Genomic DNA, 15343 nt, shown 5'->3' with positions numbered 1-15343 from the left:
TGATTAAACTGGTTATTCTTCATGTTAGACAAATCTTAATGTTTTTCCTGGAATTGGATATTGGTTGAGTATTGACTCAAGTTTAGATTTATTTTGTGAAGTTAAATATTGAAACAAGGTTGGTTATTGATGATTCCCTTGCTGGATTGTTTCTGTTTTGTTGTTTGGGTGAGGAAGAGTGCTAAAGCACGGAGGGTGATGTCGTGCAGCGTATTGTGAGTGAGTGATAATGCACGAAGGGTGATGCCGTGCCGTATTCTGTGAGTGATAATGCTCGAAGGCTGATGCCGTTCCATATTCTACTATTGATAATGCACGAAGGGTGATGTCGTGCCATGTTACGAGAGAGTTAATGCACGAAAGGTGATAACGTACCGTTTCTACTGTTTCTTATTGTGAGAATGAGAGTAAAAGCACGAAGGATGATGTCGTGCACATGTTTGCTATGTTATTACTTTCATTGGTGCAAGCATAATATTTACTGCATTTCTTTACTGTACTATTTCAGAATTTGTATTCCCTTCAGCATGTTTTTCCCCCTTCCCGTTATTATCTGCTAAATTTTCGTTTATTGTTATTTTCTCGTATATGATTTAACTGCACAGGTTCGTGTTATTGTCGTGTCCTAGCCTCGTCACTACTTCGCCGAGGTTAGGCTCAGTACTTACCAGTACATAGGGTCGATTGTACTAATACTGCACTCTGCACTTTCTGTACAGATTTTGGTACTGGACCTCGTTGACTAGAGTTGGGTTGCTGCCTTCAGTCCATTAGGAGACCCAAAGTAGATCTTCCAGCATTCGCAGACCCTGGAGTCCCCTTCCATTTATCCTGGTCTTCTTGTTTTCTATTGATTTCGAGAACAGATGTAATTCCTTTAAACCAGTATTTGTAGTAACTCTTAGAAGTTCGTGGATTGTGACACCAGATTTTGGGTAGTCATGTATTAGTGTTTGTATTATTATAAACTTCCGCACTTTATTAATTGGTGATGTTTTAAATTATTGTCAGCTAGTGATTTACTTAACGGGTTGGCGTATTAGATTTCTATATCTTGGCTTGCCTAGCATTCTAAACAGTTAGGCTCCATCATAATCCCGACGGAGGAAAATTTGGGTCGTAACAATATGACACATTTAAGATTACAAGTTTCTAAAAATTTTATTTTCTCTTAAAACTTGTGGATCAATTACACTACGTCAAATAAATTAAAACAAAAGGACTAGTAATCTTATAACAGCAAAAAATAATGTCTGATGTATAAGAAGACTTCAACTTGTTTTTGACTGAAGCATATGTGTTGTTGCAATAAATAACATTACTACAGTTGGACCATTTATGTTGGTACTTTTGGTAAAGGAAAAGAAGGTAAGATTGGTAAATGCGGGTGAATTTGTATTAATGAATGAAATTGGGAACAAGAGAGCAGATTTGAAGACTTGATGTGTTGTAATATAATAAGAGGGAAACTGGATGGAGATAAGATTGATATCGTCCTACTTTGTAGAACCAGAAAGGTGACCACTAGACCACAGTTAATACGGCTACAGTGGTGGTGGTGGACGTCTAAATGACGGTGGTGCTTGTCCAAGTAGCAACTTCGGTTCTACTTGCACTCTCGTTCCTCGAATCGAAAAGGTCAAGTACTTGCTCTTTCTCGACAGAGGATATACTTGTAAGTTGCCTCACTTTTGTTGTGTAAGAGTTTCACTGTATTTTTATCAAGTCATATGCGCACTTCAATTTATACTCAAACTAGTGAATTTGCCAGCGCTTTGCGCAGTCATATAAAAGATAATAATATAATCTTAAAATATACTTAAAATAGAAGGAAATAAAAATCTCATGCGTATGTATACAAAAACTAATCTATAAAAAAGATCAAAAAGAATAAACAAAAAAAGACCAAGATAACTCCCATAATTGTCTTTCTATAATAATCTTGAGGTTTCATTGCCCATCAGTTGAAGCTTTATTTGAAGGCACAAGCTCATTTCCATGAAGCATAAACCAAAAAGAAAAAGAAAAAGTTTCAAAGATGGCAAGAGCAACAGCCTCACTCCCAAACGTACTTTTCTCAATACGAGACAATAAATTATAATTGAACACCTAAAAACTGATAATAATAATGATGATGATGATGGTAGTAATAATAATAATAATAATAATAATAATAATAATAATAATAATAATAATAATAATAATAATAATAATAATCAACCCATAAATGTTGGGTTTATCTTTTCAAATTATCACTATCACCCTAATACATCTTCCTAAATTGTATTATAGGTGAAGTTAACAAATTAAAATTCGCTAAACATAAAACAAACAAAAAATACAACGTAACTCATAGGTATGGACAGAGGCGTATCCAGAATTTTAAAATTATAGGTCATATTTGAAAGTAGTGAAGGATTTGTCATCCTTTGAATTTCCGGAGCTATTTGTGAACTCACGGATGACCGAGTAGTACTAGAACTTGGCTCACCATTTTTTGACTTAGTGAGAAATCTATCCATTTCAATGTTAAGGATTATCATCCCTACAAAGTTAAACATTTACACTTTCTATTCATTCTATCTTAATTCAAATAGAATAGTATGATTCAAATCATAGAGTAATTGGATTTAAGGGACACAAATCAATTGGTTACTACATTAGATCGGTTTTCTCATTCATTGGCTTCGTACTATGATTCTTTTTTTTTTATTATTAGTAATTACTTCATTTTTAGAGCATTCTTAGCAGAAGTTCAAACTCTATTTCTTAGCAGAGTTCGATCTCATGTTACCTTGGCCCAAAATAATAATAATTAGTCAGAAATTAAGTTCACGTAGCCCCTACTTAACTAAGCTCGATCAAGCATTTTCTCAAACACAATATGTGGGCAAATCAATACTGCCAATATTCAAGACTTTAAAGTCATAGCTCTCCCAGGAAATAGCATTCAACAGCCCAATCTTATAAATAAACAGTAATAATCACCAACAACAAGATAAAATCTTGGCAAGAGATTCAAACATTGAATAGAAAGGGAAAAGAGAATTTAAAAAATTGCAAGAGGAGAAGAAAGTTCTGCGAGTAAATTAAAATAAAGAGAAAGAAGAGAGACAGGGTAGTTGCATACCTGAGAAACTAAAAGCAGAGACCAACGAGAAGAAATTGTATCTAATTTATTTTAGGGATTTGAAAGTTTGACTAAGAAAAAAAGGAAAGAAAAAGATAGTAAAAAACGACGTGGGTTTAGGGTCTTAGTGTTTTAGGGATCTGTCAATATAAAATTTTAATTAAAAGTCAAAAGGAACTTTAGAAAAGAAAAAAACAGAAAAATTTAATTAAAAAGAAGTATGCGAGGATGGGGGTTCGAACTCTGGATCTGGGAGACAAAAGAGGCACTCTAACACCAACACACCAAAGTAGTCAATTGAGCATGGGTGGTCACCAACATATTTATGCATACAACTCAAAATTTTAGACTGTGTATATAGTGCCTAGGGAGGGGAGCATGGGTGCATGTACCCCACCCCCTTCCACATAAATCCGCCTCTGGGGTATGGAAATGAAGTGCGATGCAAAGCTCAAAAAGAAAAAATGGATGGACTCTTATCTGAAGACAATATTTTGAATCAATTAGACTTGGTCCTCTGCATCTTTATACTCGTACTCTGACGATCATATTCTTAATTTTTTTGCGCGACTAAACAGTTGTGAGTTGCACTCATTGTTTTTGCTAATACTCTCTCTCCTCTCTCTCTTTCTCTCTTGTTCCTCTTCATATATTCTTTCTCACTTTAAAGAAGTGGCAGAACAAAAATGGCGGCAAGGGAAGTCATCTCTCAGAATTTAGTTACAATGGCAGACAAAATTTCATTTGGACTGAAAACATTGCGATGATAGCTCTTCAATTTCAAATGAAGACCCCCATTAAATGCAAAAAGGGGTGGAGATGAAACCGAAATGATAGGCTCTTTGCCGTCATTATTTGCATAGATGGAGCTTTTGCCATCAGTCTCATCATGTTCGAGTAAGAAGTGGTCTGGATTCAATATTTAAAGCCGAAATTCAAGAGGACCGCCCCTTCTCTTTATTTAGTACAGGGGTAAATGAAAGGGCAGAGCTATGGAAAATGAATCATTAATCATTATGGGACAATTAAAAGTTTTGAGAACGGGAAGACAACACTTTCTTTAACGTCTTTCTCGTTTAATTGAGCAATGAATGCATATACAATAAACTTTTTAACGGGAGTGAATTTATTTTTCAGCAAATTTTTAATGGCAAAATAAGAAAAAAGGCTAAAAATCTGATAAAAAAGATAAATGCCAATGCTGGACATAGAAAGGTGCCACATTCTTTACCATTCCTAGCTTTATATATATATAGATAGACTCTTTCGCATTGTATTAGAACTAAACTTTAACAATAGCCAATATAGAGTTATAGGATTTAATAGAATTTATATATGCTAAAGAATTTGCATGAACAGACGCAAACCCACCACACACAAAGTACTTGCTCAAATCCTTGCTTTCATGAACTGATAGGAGACCGGGTTTCAGCTCCGGAATTGTTGCAACATGCGCAGGCGAAACACCCATCTGTCCTGTAGTTGCGGGGATCATAAACATGTCAACCTGCAAGGTGAAAAGAAAGAACAAACAAGCTTGGACTTATAATTTTGCAGATGTAATAATGCATGCACATTCTTCATATAGACATGTCTTCTGTAATCACAAGCCATACAAAAAAGTCAAACTTCAATTGAGACACTTCATTTAGAGTATGCTGGAAAATAAGTCAGAGGCTGGCAGCCCAAGGAATATGATGAAGAATTATTAAGGACAAAAAATGTAAAGCAAATACAAAGATCAAAATTAGTAGAAGAGTAACTGTTCAAAAGCATGAACTCAGTCAATGGTTCCTCTATATCAAGCCTTCCAGCAGTATTTACTAACATGTCAGCGTATTCTCCAATGCACCACACAGCAACTCGAACGAGAGTTTCCTAACAGCACAAGATCACCAAATTGTAAGAAACAATAAGGAACAAAAGGAAATAGGAGATCTAGGCAATTCTTGAAGTACCTGTTCCACTGCTACTTGCACTGCTCTGTATAGAGACCGTACTGCATAACCATGGAGGTTGGAAGCATTTGGAAGGATAGTCGACTGATTCTTACTCTTTAAGAAAGAATGAAAGAAAAGAATACATCCATAAAAACAGGCACATGGATCAAATGTTACAGGCTGGCTCTTTGACAGGCATAAGTATGACAAGTCACAAACTTTTACAATGAGAGTCTACAAACGTGTGGTAACCAATCTACAGCCAGCAGTATAAACACATTAATGAGCAATTATATTTAGATCCCTGTGATTGAGTTTGGTTCTATAAAGCTTAATGCAGAAAGAATTTAACCATTAGATATTTCTCATCAATTACTAGTTTAAGTGAAAGAAACACCTTGCGGGCACTTAAAATTAGGCTGTAATTGATTAAAATTTGTAACTACCATGGTTTCTCCGCAATAAAGATATGCATTTATAAAGTGTATCTAAAAGATTACTCTTCCATGAGGAATATCCTAACAGTAATGCGACATAACCTATATACTGATGCATTTTATGTGAAGATGGTCTACCAACCAAAATAATACTGATGCATTTTACGTCCCAAAAGGATACTAATGCAATTTATGTGACTATGGTTTACCAACAAAACAGATCACTGACACATTTTATACGATGACAGTCTACCAACAAAAAAGATTAGCTGGATAACTACCAATCGCCAAACGTAATGCGCAACCTTTTCACTTTAGAGTAACGTAACTTTGTCATACCTCTGTGCAAAGATTGTAGATTCGTGCAGAAAAGATTGACAATTTTCACACATGAAAAGGAAAAAAATAGATCACCGTGCACATAATCATCTACATTTAAGAAGAATACTAGTACAACTACAAACATTTGTAGATGTTTAAGCTTCTCCTACGCTACCAGGATATGGTGTAAGGCAAGGGTGTTCAATAAGGTCAGATATACCTAGGCCTTTTTTGGAATGGTCAGTCAGATTTCTGAAGCCTTTTTTAATGGTCAAGTCAGATTTCAGCCTTCTTTGTTTTGAATGGTCAGTCAGATTTTTCGAAGCCTTCCTTTTCTTTTTAAATGTTGGTCAGATTTCCAAAGCCTCTAAAATTAGGGTATCGGGATAAAATAAAAAAACGTTGGGCGTAGGTGTGAGGATACAGCTTATAAGCATTTCGAATCATGTTACATGATATTCGATCTAAAATCATGATCTAGAGGATGCTGCAGACCTATATCAAGCTTTTAGATGAGGTCACTATTCAACATGGGCTTCAAGTAAGCATAGATCTGAGTACAAGTCTAGCTGCTGCCACCCATTTTAAAAGGTATTTCCAGTGTTGACCCAAGAAAAGATTACACCCTCACGTAAGTGGGCGTCAATCCTAAAATAAAACTTAAGTTGATTAATTCACAAAAAGACCATATGACCTACAAATAGTCTCAAACTCAAACAGAAATATCATAATACAGTAAAATATATCAGTTTATTCATACCTCAGAGAGAACCTTGAGCATCTGATCAATGTACCAAATTTTCTCTGGTAAGAACCTAGAGCACCATAAGCAGTTGTAAGTAGGAGATGCCTTGGAAGAGAACAAACAATGCAGTTGTTTGGGAAAGTTATCTAATCATATTACAACACATGAACCCCGCTTCTCCTGGGGATACAACTTGAAAAATCAAGAGAAACGAAACATGAAAATAACAAACGAATGAACAGAAAACACATCATCCTTACTGATATTGAAAGCAGGAGCATTCTGCAAATTCTAAGAATCAAAATCATAGTTCTCATAAACGTTTTCATAGTTGACTTACTTTTCCACAATCGAACAGATTTTGGCAGTGCGATCTCCCCTAAAGTGCGGATCACTTGCTTCTAGATAGTCAATTAACTCCTTCGTAGGCTTCCCATAGCTTTTGTATACACAAGTTCAACGGCCCTTTTACGAATTGATGAATCAGTATCCTGAAAATTAAACAAGCCACAAATTGCTGCCTATTTGATATAAATGGAACGGCAGGGAATAGTATGTCCAAGTACGCTAGATTAACTGAAGATGCCACATAATCTGAAATGTAGAAGGACATGCTATATATGATCAGGCTAGTCGGGCTATCATTTACAACTTATGCTGCAGAAAATATCTGGACTGAGGTACTACACATATCAAAGGGAAAGAACAATGAGTATGAAGGAGTGGAAGGACTATGAGGAAGAATAGACTGTAACAGTCAAATACCTTCACACATTCCAAAATTGTTGCCTGATGCCTCTGCACTGCTTGACTATCTACAGCTATAGCTATCATCCAACTGTTCAGTGCAAAATGAAGTGGAATTTTCCTAACAGTTACATAGCCTCTCGTAGATAAGTATAGACGTCTCCGTACCGATCCGCGAGACTCCAATAAACCGGCTTGTGATTCATGACTCCTATGAACCTAGAGCTCTGATACCAACTTGTCTTGACCCTAGTTCTCCCTCTGTGAACTATCATGACGGCACCTAGTCTCTACGACTAGGTAAGCCTAACAAATGTGGAAAAAGAAACAATTGCGGAAAGAAAGTAATTAAAAACCGAGATAACAAAATTAAACAGTGTCTAAGATGCCGCCCGGCATATAACAGTACAAGAATCTCAACCTAACACTCCCAAAATCCGAAACCCCATGAATCACAAGCTAAGAGTTTACATAAAAAGCTCTAACTCCAGAAATATCTATCAACAAGAAAATATACAGAAGGGTTATACTAGTACTGAGAATAAAAAGGGACTCTTCGGTCTGCGGACGCGGCAGATATACCTCGAAGTCTCTACAAAAGCGCCTCGCATCAAGTGTGATAAGACTAAGTGGAAGTACCTGGACCTGCACATGAAAAACATGCGCAGAAAGGGCATGAGTACACCACAGTGGTACTAAGTAAGTGCCAAGCCTAACCTCGGTCGGGTAGTGACGAGGAAAGTCAGGGCCCTACTGAGGTTAAATGAAATACAAGGTATAACAGTATAGGAGAAGATAGTATAATCAAGTGCAACAGTAAGAAGTAACACATGATAGAAAGAACAACAACAGCCAAATCAGAGACAAAGTAATCACGAAAAGGAAAACAGCTCAACATAGAGATAACAACCAGGGATCTCCCAGGATACGTCCTGTAGTCCCAAATATAAACATCCAGTGGATCTCTCGGGATACCTCCCGTAGTCCAAATAATATATATATCCAGTAGATCTCCCGGGATACCGTCCCGTAGTCCAAGTCATAGTGCACGGGGATCTACCGGAATCTCGATCCGTAGTCCCAAATATAAATACCCAGTACTGGGGGAATCTACCGAGTGCAGTCCCGTAGTTCCAATATAAAAGTGCGGGGGGGTTTTCCCGGAATACAAATCTGTAGTCCCAAAGTAAACATACAGGGGATCTCCCGGGATACCGTCCCGTAGTCCCAAAATAAATACACAACAGCAACACGAAGAATACTCAATTCAATTCAAATTTCATACCAAGGTAAAACAGACAATTCTAACCTAGCATGTTGCACATAATCCAATTAAGGCAGTTGAGCAAATAAGCAATTAGGTCAATTAGACATGCTTCCCTAAGCTAACGGCAAGCTTAAATTGCAAGTATTGTAAATAGGAAAGGAAACACAATTGTTGTTACTTAATGAAAATCGGATTTTTCAATAATTAGCACAAGTACGCACTCGTCACCTCACGTACAAGGCATTTCAATTATCAACAACACAAAATCCTAAGGGGAGTTCCCCCACACAAGGTTAGGCAAGCCACTTATCTCGAACCGGCTCAAAGTCAACCCGAAACCAAGCTCTTGCCACGAGTACTCGACTCCAAATGGCCCAAATCTATCAATTCAATTGCATAATGTAAATAACACTTCAAGTAACTGATGCCACAAATAAATTCTAAGCTAATACACGAAATTAGGTAAAATGGTCAAAACTCCCCTGGGCCCACGTCTCGAAATCGGGTAAAACTTACATTTTCAGAATCCTCATACTCTCACGAGTCTAACCATACCAAAATTATCCAAATCCAATGTGAAATTCCCAATCGAAACTCGAAATTTAGGTCTAAGAACTTTCTCCAAATTCCCCCCCCCCCCCCAATTTTCCTCCCAAATCCGAAATTAAATGACAAAACTAAGATTATATTATAGGAATACAGCTAGAAAGGGATTAGGAATCGTTATCCACTGATTTCCTCTTTAAAATCCTCCCAAAATCACCCTCACCCGAGCTCCAATCAATTCTCTAACTTTTGAAACTAAACCCTCGAAATTCTTATTTTCTGCCTAGTAAATCTGCATCTGCGGTCGAAATTCCCGCTTTTGCGATACTGCTTCTGTGGTTGAGGGAACCGCTTCTGTGGTTTTCACTAAAACCTCCATCTCCGTACCTGCGACCCAGATTCCGCATCTGCGGTCCCGCATCTGCGGTAACCCTTCCGCTTATGCGGTCTCTGCTGCCTTCACTTGTGGCCGCATATGCGGCTCCATGCCCGCTTCTGCGAGTCCGCACCTGCGGTCCCCTAGCCGTAAGTATGGTTATGACAGCAATGGAAAAGCTTCAGCTGCCAAACCAAATTCAAAAATCCCCCTTAACCATCTGAAACCACCCCGATGCCCCTGGTACCTCAACAAAAAGCACGAACATGTCATATACCACTAACCCAAACTTATACAAATCTTCAAAACACCTCAACAACATCGAATCAACCAATTAACATCGGATTCAAGCCTAAGAACTTCAAAAATTCTCAAATTACGCTTTCGATTAAAAAGTCAATCAAACCTCGTCCGAATGATCCAAAATTTTGCACACACGTCACATTCAACACTACGGAGCTACTCCAACTTTTGGAATTCCATTCCGGCCACGATATCAAAATCTCACTATCGAACCGGAAACTTCAAAAATTTAACTTTCGACATTTCAAGCCTAATTAAGCTACGGACCTCCAAAACACAATCCGAACACGCCCCTAAGCCTGAAATCACATAACGGAGCTAACGAAATTAGTGGAATTCCATTCCGAGCCCGTCTTCACTCTGCTCGGAGTACGATCCAAATTTTAAAACTTAAGCTCTCATTTAGGGACTAAGTGTCCCAAAACTCTCCGAAAACTCCAAATAAATCCTCTCGACAACTCGCAACAGCAGAAATAAACACGGGGAAAAGCAGTTAATAGGGAATCAGGGCATAAATTTTTTAGACGACCGGTCGGGTCGTTACAGTTCTTGTCCTTGCCCGCTTGATTGGAAGAAGCTTCCTCAACTGCTAGTTCTGCTGCCATAACTTTTATTTGCTTCTCCAAGGTACATTTATTCTCCTCTAAAACCTCCATCTCTAGTTGAAGACTTTCATACTGCTCTTTCCAAGTATCTGCCTCGGTGTGATAGTCATGCATTAACTGCTCCGTATGGACAACCTTTTTCATCATCTATGTACCAATGATATTAATTTACATAAAAAGAAAAGGATGAGATCCTAATGAAAGAAAAATCACATAAGATAAAAGGAGGAGTTTATACCTTCAATGATGACTACACAATGTCGTTCATCCAAGTTAAAGAACTACGACTTTTCAGTTTTGACTTCTCAACCGGGCCTATCAAAGGTTTCAGCCACACGTCAGCCTGACCTGACTTCTTCAGAAGATTACCATCGGCAGGAACCTCAATGGTAATTTGTTTCATTGCTCCGCTTCCACTTGAAGAACCAATTTCAGTACGAGAAGTATTAGCAGCAGGAACGGTCGAAGAAGTCAAAATAGCTTCTGGCGGAGCAGTAGCGGCAACGGTAGGAGCAGGCAAATGGGATTCCATTAGAATAGACATAGGAAAAGAGGCAAGAGGCACTTCCTCAGAAATCAAGTCAAAGTTTTCATCATCAAACCCATAAGAAAAGAGGTGTTCAGCAGAGTCACGAGGTGTTGCAGGCGTCTCTTCATTAGAACTCACCAAAGTAGCTTCTTCGGGCTCGACCACAAAAACAGGACGAGGAGGAGGAGTAGCTTCGTCATCCAAAATGACACGCCTCTTGGCCCGTGGCTTACGAACTAATGACCTTCCATCCCGCTCTTCTTCATCTTCAGAATCCCGTGGTCTATCGGCTTTTTTTTTCGATGAAGAACTCAAGATTATCTCCCGGGTTCTTACTAGAGAAAGCCTTGAAGCCCTGATTGACTCAGCACTCACACCTCGAATGGGAAACCCTGATAAAAAGAAGGGTTAATAAGTTTTAAAGTAAGAACGAACAAAGGAAAAGGAGAAAATGGAAGAGAAAGTTACCGTGAGTCTTATCCTTCCGACCAAATCTATTTGAAAGATACTTCCAAGACCTTATTTCCATAGGAGAAATTGTTAAACAATTTTTCTACCCAACCACGGAAATCGAAAATCTCCTCAACAGTTCCCATGGTTGCTGAAAAGGAAAAATAAAACAGTTACGGGAAGTACAGGTTCTACAAAAAAAGGGAAGAAAAAAAAGTAAAAGTAGTAAAGAAAACTTAAGTGCAAAGTTCCACTTCTCAGGGAAGGGAATATTCTCTTCACCTACTAACCCACTCGTAGGAGCAACAACAAATCGGGCGTACCATCCACGATCTTTATCGTCCTGAGGGCTGACTAAAACTCTCTTACTCCTCACACGAGAGTAAATATTCCATGACGGAACAATTTAGGAGAGTAGAGATGGATTATATGATAAAAGGTGAAGGGTAATTGAGCCAAGTTAGCCAAATACCTAAAACACGCTACAACCCTCCATACAATAGGGCCAATTTGTCCTAAACACACATTAAAGAAACGGCAAATTCAATAATGAATGGGTCAATAGGAGGTCTAAAATCTAATGTGAAAGGATACGTATACACAAAAGAAAAGCTAGCTTTAAAAGAAATGATTATTTGGTTTTCATTAGGGACCATAATTGGAAAATCAAATTTCCAATGACAATCTCCGCGAACAACAGAAATCAAACCCTCAGTAATCTGTGAAGGATAAACATCAGCACGATCATGAGAAGACATAGAGGATACTTGATTCCTAATCGATTCTCCATTAGAATAAAAAGAAAGTTCAGCAGGGATAATCTCAACAACCATAGGCTCACGAATTGGATCGCTCGAATCCCTATTTCTAGCAGAAGACCTATGTGAAAAAGAAGCCCCTAGTTCTAGAAGACGATGGAGGAGTGGAACTAGGTTGAGAAAAAGTACCTCGTATAGAAACTGACGCTAAGCTACGCAATCTACCACCTCTTCTACTTCTGGTAGGAGCAAGAGGAAGTTCATCTACAATAAGAACCTTTTGAGGATCAGGGTTTGAAGAAGACATAGTTGTATGGAGAAGTAGAATGTTTTGAATGGCATGATGTGGAAAACCTTTTTGTGAAAGAAAAGACTAAGGATATATTTATACTCGGAAACAACCCTCACACAAAAAGGTAATGATGGAAACGTCATTATGAAAACTGTTACTTCGTAATTGATGCAGCCGTAAAAAGCCCTAGAAAGCAATGAAGAGTTGCAGAACCAATCGGGGATCACCACGTGTCGCATGCATTAAATGGAAGTGCCATACGCTGCGTCAGTTCAGAAGAAGGTATAATGATATGTGGAAACGGCGGCAAAAATTCCCGCTTTAATGAGATCTACTTCCCAAATATTCAATTGCTGAATAATTGGCAAGTGGGTAGACTATCTGTATTGGAGAAAATCAATATTACACTTGGAATTAATTATGTGGCTGACGTAGTAAGACACGTGGATCAGTAGAGAAGCAACATCCGGAGAAGAATACTTAAAGAGATGCGAGTCTTAATAGGTACGAGCAAGACGTCTAAAAGACAAGAAGAAACGGTCGCTTGAGTCTATTCATAATTTGAAGAGATATCGGCGAAATGAACCAAGACAGTAAAAGTACAGATTCGTTAACCTTCAGTTAATGAGCATGAATAATTAAAAACGTTATAGAATCTTCACGAAACAGTTACGATTATCAATTATAATATTTTATTAATGTCATTAATTGCTCATTATGACTTGATTATGAGAGGGAAGAAACGTTGTACTTAGAAATAGCTATCAAAGGGAGAGAAATAACATTTGTATGGACACGTTCTGATTACTATTGAAATACACTTATTTACTTTGCTTTATACCGATTGCTTTGCTATTTCTCGTTCTAATTTTCTTTTTCCATTGCAAAGATATTCTTTTATTTGATTATCAGTAACTCAAGTACTTCTAAAAATAAGCTTTGACCAAAATTTCTATTTTCTGGTTAAACAGTACTAAGGACCCGTTTGGCCATAGATTTTGCCATATTTTTCTCTCATTTTTTTTTTGGCAAATATATGTATGTTCATAAATTTTATCCATATTTTGGCAAATTTCCAAACCTCAAAATCAGCTCTTTGGCCTAAAATTATACTACTATATTTTTTAAAAATTTAAAAATTATCCCAAACTTTTATATTTTATAAAAGAGCCCACCATTTATTATTTTTTAACAATGTTGTTTCGTCTTCTCGGTCATCTGATAATGTATTAAGTAGTTTATTATAAAAGTGATAATTTTGTACCAAATTTATTTATGTTCAGGACTATGGTTTGTAATTAGGGGTGTACAAAGGAAACCGACAAACCGCACCAACCCGATAATCCGAGTCAAACCAAGAAAAAAAACCCGACTATGGTTTGGTTTGGTGTTGGAAAAAAAAATCCGACCATAATTGGTTTGGTTTGGTTTTAACCAAAGAAAGTCAAACCGAAACCAAACGAACCCGACATTAAATATATAGAAATTTTAGATATATCTAATATATAAATATACTTATTGTGATGTAATTTATAAATATTTCTTAAAAAATTTTCATAATTTTATCTTTTAAGGTATTATTTCAAGGTTAGAGTTAGAACTTTTGAATGTTCCAATAAGTTTTATAGCCATTAATATTAGTAAATTAATTAATGCTAACAAAATTCCAAAACAAAATCAAATCAATACAAATAATAACAAAAGACATTCAATTCAATACTACGAACGGGAATGTAATGAATATCTATTTTTTGTTTTGCAATAATTTTGGATAAAAATGCATAACCTATTTTATTTTTTCTTTAGCATTTAGTCATGTAATTAGTACTCCCTTATTAGTCTACTTATTTTAACATGACTTAGTACTTTTAGATTATGTTTATTTCTATTATAGCTTTTTAATTAGTAATATTTACATTACATAATTTTATTGTCTTTATTGTTGAATATTTAAGGATAATGCCATGACACATCTCATATTTTATATTATCTTTTTAAAAAATACATTATATAGTTGCATCTTACTAGGATTAAAGAAATATTTTGGGCACAAGTTATATGTTTTGTTCTATGAAGATTTTACCAGAAAAAAACTCGAAAAAAATCCGAATAAACTGAAAACCCGAGATTAAAAAACCCGAGTTTTATTGGTTTGGTTTGGTCTTTAGATTTAATAACCTGACACAATTGGTTTGGTTTGGTAATTATAAAATCCGAACCAACCCGACCTATATACAACCCTACTACTAGGGGTGCTTATCGGACGGATCAGACGGAAACCAATAAAACATCAGGCGGATTGGTATCGAATTAACGACTATCGAGCAGTTATCAAGCGATTTATCGGCGAAATCAAATAAACAATAAAAAAAAAAGTAGAGAACTAGAGATAAGGAAAAATTTAAGTCCAGATATAATATTTCCTCTAATCGATTTGATTAATGCCAACTACTATGTAATTGTAAGTTATTGATAACCATAGCAGATGAAAATGTTAATGATCACACATGCTTCCACTTGGGAGTCTATCTAACTCAGCCTTGGTAAAATACTCTAAGTTCAATTATATCTAAAAATAAATAAATAAGATTCATCGCATATATCCTAAATAAAAAGGAAGTAGTGGTAAAAAACTTATAATTTGTTAACTAAAAGAATGAAAGAATGACGAAAAAGAAATAGCAAAAGTGAGGAGTCGTAGACACTAGACAGAAGCGAGTACTACACCGTTTTATGGATGGAGTTAGTATATTATTTGAAATCAGAAAAAAAAAAGAAAAAAAAAACGCAAATCCGTGAGAATCCTATTTGAAATAAGAAAAACTTATAATTTGTTAACTTAAAGAATGAAAGAATAGACGTAAAAGAAATAAGCAAAAGTGAGGAGTCGTAGACGA

At 36.5% G+C, this 15343-nt stretch overlaps 1 long non-coding RNA gene across 1 annotated transcript; it reads right to left on the bottom strand.

Annotated features, from left to right (window-relative positions):
- LOC109224690 lies at positions 4352-5569 on the bottom strand. Its single transcript, XR_002067760.1, has 3 exons — positions 5089-5569; positions 4894-5008; positions 4352-4637 (listed from the first exon to the last, which is right to left on the bottom strand). It is a non-coding gene; the product is annotated as an uncharacterized LOC109224690 (long non-coding RNA).

Source organism: Nicotiana attenuata, chromosome 3 (genome assembly GCF_001879085.1).
Source record: "Nicotiana attenuata strain UT chromosome 3, NIATTr2, whole genome shotgun sequence".
Lineage (NCBI taxonomy): Eukaryota > Viridiplantae > Streptophyta > Magnoliopsida > Solanales > Solanaceae > Nicotiana > Nicotiana attenuata.
The sequence above is the reverse complement of the archived record's forward strand: the minus strand, read 5'-3'. Positions and strand labels throughout refer to the sequence as shown.